Source organism: Drosophila persimilis, unplaced genomic scaffold (genome assembly GCF_003286085.1).
Source record: "Drosophila persimilis strain 14011-0111.01,24,50 unplaced genomic scaffold, DperRS2 tig00001081-arrow-arrow-pilon, whole genome shotgun sequence".
In the NCBI taxonomy this organism is placed as follows: domain Eukaryota; kingdom Metazoa; phylum Arthropoda; class Insecta; order Diptera; family Drosophilidae; genus Drosophila; species Drosophila persimilis.
In genome coordinates this window covers 381521-388143 of record NW_020825411.1, presented here as the reverse complement: position 1 = coordinate 388143, position 6623 = coordinate 381521, and the positions used below count along the sequence as shown (strand labels likewise).

At 39.0% G+C, this 6623-nt stretch overlaps 1 long non-coding RNA gene across 1 annotated transcript; it reads right to left on the bottom strand.

Annotated features, from left to right (window-relative positions):
* Positions 1-821: 821 nt before the first annotated feature.
* Positions 822-1620, bottom strand: LOC113566845. Its single transcript, XR_003409249.1, has 3 exons — positions 1518-1620; positions 1064-1461; positions 822-991 (listed from the first exon to the last, which is right to left on the bottom strand). It is a non-coding gene; the product is annotated as an uncharacterized LOC113566845 (long non-coding RNA).
* Positions 1621-6623: the final 5003 nt, after the last annotated feature.

The following is a 6623-nucleotide window of genomic DNA, read 5'->3' as shown; positions in this document are numbered from 1 at the left end:
CTGTCCGTCCTATATACAGCTAGTTATAGCAACGATATTTTGGATCCAGACTTCTGTGATATGTCACTGCTACAAAAATATTTCAAAACTTTGCCCCGCCCACTTCTGCCCTCCCAAAGGGCAAAAATCTGTGGTATCCACAAATCTCAGAGACAATTAAGTCTAGAGTAACCAAATTTTTCTCACTATAAAACCTATATTTCAGAATTTCGCCCCACCTCCTTCCGCCCCCACAAAGGACGAAAATCTGTTGCATTCACAATATTGCACATTCGAGAAAACTAAAAACGCAGAATCATGGATAGTGACCATATCTATCAGATCGCTGAATCTGGATCAGATCGGATCATTTTTGTAGCCAAAAGCAAGAAATCAATTTGCAGTGGCTACGCAGCGCCCGACGTCACGCTCTGACTGATTTTCTGTCTCTCTCGCACGCACTCTTTGTCGTGTCGTTTAGTATTAGCGGCCTCTGCCGGAGGAGAGCCATACTGACTAAGTATCGGGAATAAATGTAGAGTTGCGGTGTCCGCAGCAACTCACAACGTTCCCCCTCGTTTATTAGTTGAATTTGTGAGTAAAGCGCTTGTCGAATAGTTATTTGTTAGATCTAATATCTCAAGTGGCTTCAAAGTCTTAACTTAATAGCAAACTTAAACATGTCTGGTCGGCGAAAAGTCATTGAATACAAGAAAACCATACTGGATCTAAATATGGGAAAGACAAAACACGACTATTAGCATCTTACATTTAACTATTCTGAAACAGTCGTTGTGGCTTCTTCCTTAGGCTTTTCAGGTTCATCCAGATTCCTTCCGACATTAAACTGATCCTGCTGGACATCTACTGACGACTGCTTTTGTTCGCTTGGAGATCGTGGCTGCCGGGTTCGTAGAAGACTATCGAGTCCGCCAAAAGGAGCCTCAATGATAACATAAAACACATACGACATCAAAATAGTGATCCCAATGACAGACCAGAAATTAAGCATCTGCAAAGCATAAAATATTATACATTTGTTATAATCCACTAGTTTCCTTCAACTATCCAAAACAAAACTTACAAAGTTGTAGTTCGAAAAATATGTATTGGTCCGTAGAATTCTGCTGTTTACTTCCAGAGTGAACATATTCCAGATGTACACGGAATAGGAGAGTCTCGAGAGTGGCTGCCACAATGGCGAGGATAGGAAACTGTCTGCCAGACCGCCATAGCCCTGCATGCAGGCAAAGATGATCCAACACAGCGCTAGGGGCCAGCCCACCCGGGTAAGCGTGTAGTAGAGAGACTCCTCGAGTATGGTTAGAGGAGGAGCCCTAAACTTGGATGCGGCTTAGCTGGAGCTTCCTTCCACGATTCAGGTGCAAGAAGTACCCGAAGAGAAATCCAGTCAGCCATTGACCCGCATGCGTGTGTGTGGATCCATAGACATCCAAACCATCACCTCCTTTACTTCCATTCCTGAATTAAATGAGGCTTAATAACTTCAAATGCAAATAGAAAGATCGTGGACTTACTTCGTGAGCATTGATTCATTGTTGACCATCATCGTGACAAAGAGGCAGGTCGTGACTAGAAGCAACAGCACTACAATGCCAGCAGCCGCCTTTTTGCCCCATTTATACAGAGCAATCAGCAGAAGCAGAGAGATTATGTATAGTTGCATATCCACTGCCAAGTACCAGGCATGACCTAAGCCCTTAAAAAAGGTGTTGGAATACGCCTATTCCCACATTCAAATAATAACATTAAATAATATTATCGATATGTTAGGTATTATTATTATAAGTTAGTCTGGTCACACTTGAAGTGTCGACCCTCTCTCTTCTTTTGTGATCTCAAGTGTGTGGACCGGTGTTGCAGCAAAAAGTAATCAAGAAATACATAAATAATCTTTAAAGAAAAACATAACTTGGTACTGTCTTCCGTTTACTAATTGTCATAGCTAGTCTACCAATAGGTTATGGGCCCAGTCCACGCCAATTTAAATAAATTAAATTAATAACAAATAGTTGTGAAATTAGTTCCGCGTGCGTTCTTGTGTAGTTTTTTTTTATAGTGTGTGTGTGTATAATATATACATACATAGAAAATGGAAAGAAATAAGCAACATATTAAGCCTTTTTGTGGCGAGAAATATTCTATATGGAAATTTAGAATCAGAGCTTTGTTTGCTGAATTAGAGGTGCTCCAAGTAGTCGATAACATAATGCCTAACGAAGTAGATGATAATTGGAAAAAGGCAGAGCGATGTGCAAAGAGCATTTTAATTCAATATTTAGGCGACGCATTTCTAAACTTCGCGGCAGGCGACATTTCGGCACGTGATATTCTGAAGAAGCCTTGCGTCGCAATTAGCTGCACGTAAACGTTTAATAACACTCAAACTCTCAAGTGAAATGACACTTTCGAGTCATTTTGTTACTTTTGATGAAACAGTGAGTGAGTTGTTAGGGGCGGGCGCAAAAATGGATGAGATGGACAAAGTGGCACATTTGCTGCAGACTCTACCTTCAACCTATAATGGTGTCATCACGGCAATCGAAACTTTGTCAGATGAAACTCTATCATTAGCGTTTGTAAAAAATAAATTGTTCGACTACGAGACCAAATTAAGAAATGAAAGTACTGATACAAGTAGTAAAGTCATGAAGGCAGTTGTATGAAATAATAACAATTTTAATAATCGTAAAACGTTTGGATCTAGAAACACACGGCAAAAGATATTATTTAAGGGAAAAGCTAGAAGTAATATTAAATGCCATCACTGTGGCAAAGAAGGGCACATGAAAAAAGACTGTTACCAGTTTATAAGGTTAAATCAAAACAAAGAAAATTATAAACATAATAAACAAGCTCAGCTTGCAGCATCGGGCCACGGGTTCGCATTTATGATGCGGAAAATGAAAAAGAGTGATCAGATAAATAATGAACTCGGTTTTATACTCGATTCTGGTGCAACGGATCATTTGATCAATGATGACTCGCTGTACGCCGATTGCATCGAACTGGAGCAGCCAATTAAAATCGCTGTGGCAAAAGAAGGCGAGTTTTTATATGCCACTAAGCGTGGAATTGTGCGGCTGCACAATGGACACAATATCACACTGGAGGATGTGCTCTACTGCAAGGAGGCAGCAGGAAACCTCATGTCTGTCAAGAGTCTGCAACAGGCAGGGATGTCAATTAAGTTTGACTGTGGTGGTGTCTCCATATCAAAAAATGGAGTAAGTGTTGTTAAACATACAGGTATGTTGGATATACCTGTAGTCAAATTCCAAGCATACAGTGTAGATGCTAGGAACAAAAATAATTATCGATTATGGCATGAGAGGTTGGGGCATATAAGCAATGCAAAATTGCTTGAAATAAATAATAATAATTTATTTAATGACAGTAATCTTCTTGTTAATTTAAAAATATCAGATGAAGTTTGTGAGTCATGTTTAAATGGGAAACAGGCTAGGTTGCCATTTAAGCAATCTAAAGATAAAAGTTATATAAAACGACCCTTGTTTGTAATACATTCAGATGTATGTGGCCCCATTAAACCAGTTACACTAGACGATAAAAATTATTTTGTGATCTTCGTAGATCAATTTACACATTATTGTGTAACCTATTTGTTAAAATATAAATCAGATGTATTTAATGTATTTAAAGATTTTGTAGCAAAGAGCGAGGCTCATTTTAATTTCAAGATTGTCAATTTGTATATTGACAACGGTAGAGAATACTTGTCGAATGAAATGCGTGAGTTCTGCGTTAATAAAGGAATAAGTTATCATTTGACAGTGCCATACACCTCAGTTGAATGGTGTTTCGGAGCGAATGATAAGAACCATTACAGAGAAAGCTCGTGCTATGGTAAATGGTGCAAAATTAGACAAAAGTTTTTGGGATGAAGCTGTGCTAACTGCAACATATCTAATCAACAGAATTCCAAGCAAAGCACTTGGTGATTGTAAAATGACCCCATATGAGCTGTGGCACAATAGAAAGCCCAATTTAAAATTTTTAAGAGTGTTCGGTTCAACCGTGTATGTGCACAACAAAATTAAAAAAGGTAAATTTGATGAAAAATCATTCAAAGCTATCTTGATAGGGTATGAACAAAATGGACTCAAATTGTGGGATGTCATTAAAGGAAAAGTTATTGTTGCAAGAGATGTTGTCGTAGACGAGACTAATATGCTTTATTCTAGAGAAGTAAAATTTGAAACAGATTTCCCGAAAGAGAGTAAGGAAAGAAGTCAACAAGAATTCCTGAATGAGAGTAAGGAATCTGATCAGCTTAATTTCCCGTATGATAGTACGGAATGTGGAATCCTGAATGAGAGTAAGGAATGTGATCAGTTTTATCTCCCGAATGATAGTACGGAATGTGGAATCCTGAATGAGAGTAAGGAATGTGATCAGTTTTATCTCCCGAATGATAGTACGGAATGTGGAATCCTGAATGAGAGTAAGGAATGTGATCAGTTTAATTTCCCGAATGAAAGTACGGAATGTGAAATCCTGAATGAGAGTAAGGAATGCGAAAAGCAGAATTTTCCGAATGAAAGTAGGAAAAGAAAAACTGATTTCCTGAATGATAGTAAGGAATTATATATCCCGAATGAGAGTAAGGATTGTGAAAAAGCTGATCAGCCAGATAATTGTCGTGAAGAAAATAAGGATACTAATATAATTAGTAGAAAAAGTGAGAGGTTAAAGTCTAAGCCGAAGGTTTCTTATAAAGAACATGATAAAAGCTTTAACAAATTTATATTAAATGCCCATATAATGTTTGATGAAGTTCCAAATTCCTTTGATGAAATAAATTTTAGGAATGATAAATCTGATTGGGAGGAGGCAATAAATACAGAGTTAAATGCCCATGAAATTAATAACACCTGGACAATTATAAAGAAGCAAGAAAACAAAAATATTGTAGACAGTAGATGGGTATTTTCCATTAAATATAATGAACTAGGAGTCCCAATAAAATACAAAGCTAGACTGGTTGCAAGAGGATTTACTCAAAAGTACCAAGTAGACTATGAAGAAACATTTGCTCCCGTTGCTAGAATTGCCAGTTTTAGGTTCGTACTATCATTGGCAGTCCAATTTAATTTGAAAGTCCATCAGATGGATGTTAAAACAGCTTTCCTCAATGGTACATTAAGTGAGGAGATATATATGCGGCCTCCTCAGGGCGTATTATGCGGTGCTGGGCATGTATGCAAACTGAACAAAGCCATTTATGGGCTCAAACAAGCAGCTAGATGCTGGTTTCAAGTATTTGAGCAAGCATTGAAAGGATTCGATTTTGTAAACTCTCCCGTGGATCGTTGCATATATATTCTTGATAGAGGTGACATAAAGAAAAACATATATGTATTATTATATGTTGATGATGTAGTAATAGCGACAAGGGTTATGGATAGAATGAATAATTTCAAAAATTATTTAAGCGAAAGATTTAGAATGACTGACTTAAATGAGATAAAACATTTTATCGGTATCAGAGTAGAAATGTTTGAAGACAAAATATATTTGAGTCAAGCTGAATATGTAAAAAGAATTTTAAATAAATTTAACATGGATAGTTGCAATTCAGTCAGTACTCCATTACTAAATAAACTAAATTATGAGTTACTTAACTCAGATGAAGACTGCAATGCTCCATGTCGTAACCTTATTGGCTGTTTAATGTACATAATGCTGTGTACACGACCAGATTTAGCTACCGCTGTAAATATCTTGAGTAGATATAGTAGCAAGAACAATGCTGAGTTATGGCAATGTTTAAAAAGGGTTATTAGATATTTAAAGGGAACTATTGATATGAAGCTTATATTTAAAAAGAATACATCATTTGAAAATACATTAGTTGGCTATGTAGACTCCGATTGGGGTAGTAATGAGATTGATAGAAAAAGTACAACGGGTTATTTGTTTAAAATGTTCGATTCCAATTTAATTTGTTGGAATACAAAAAGACAGAATTCAGTGGCAGCTTCATCAACTGAAGTCTGCATTTTGGGGTTCTTTGGGTAATACCTTTGTTTAATCGGTTGCGGGTCACTCATGGTGATTGTATGCACCGCCACATTAGACACCCCCTCGATCTTGGCAAACGCCTCCAACTCTCGGGCCAAGAAGTCCTCCACTGGCTCTTCCCTCGCCCCCTCATTCCCGTTTGTGCTTTCCGCCACCTCTCGGGCGGCCGTTCTTAGGGTCGTGTCCGTCTTGTTGGCGTATTCCGGTCCTGTCTCTCCAGCTTCGGCCTTCGCCACTGACAGTCTTTCCTCCTGTCCTCCTCGTTCCCGATCTTGGGCAGGGATCACCACCCTGTGTCCTGCACAGGTCACCACTGCCCCGACCGCGCGGAGGAAATCCCATCCCAACACTAACTCGTCGATCACACCCGGCAATACGAGTAGCACCATTGGGATCTCCTTGTTCCCAAAGCCTACCTTCGTTTCGATCTGGTGTGTGATCTCCTGGCTATGGCCATCTGCCAACCTCACCCTTTTCCTTGCCGCCACCTCCCGGCCTTCACCCCTCAGTCGGTCCGCCAGCTCGCGGCTCACGAAACTGCTGGTGGCTCCTGTATCCACCGTGGCTTGCAGCTCCAC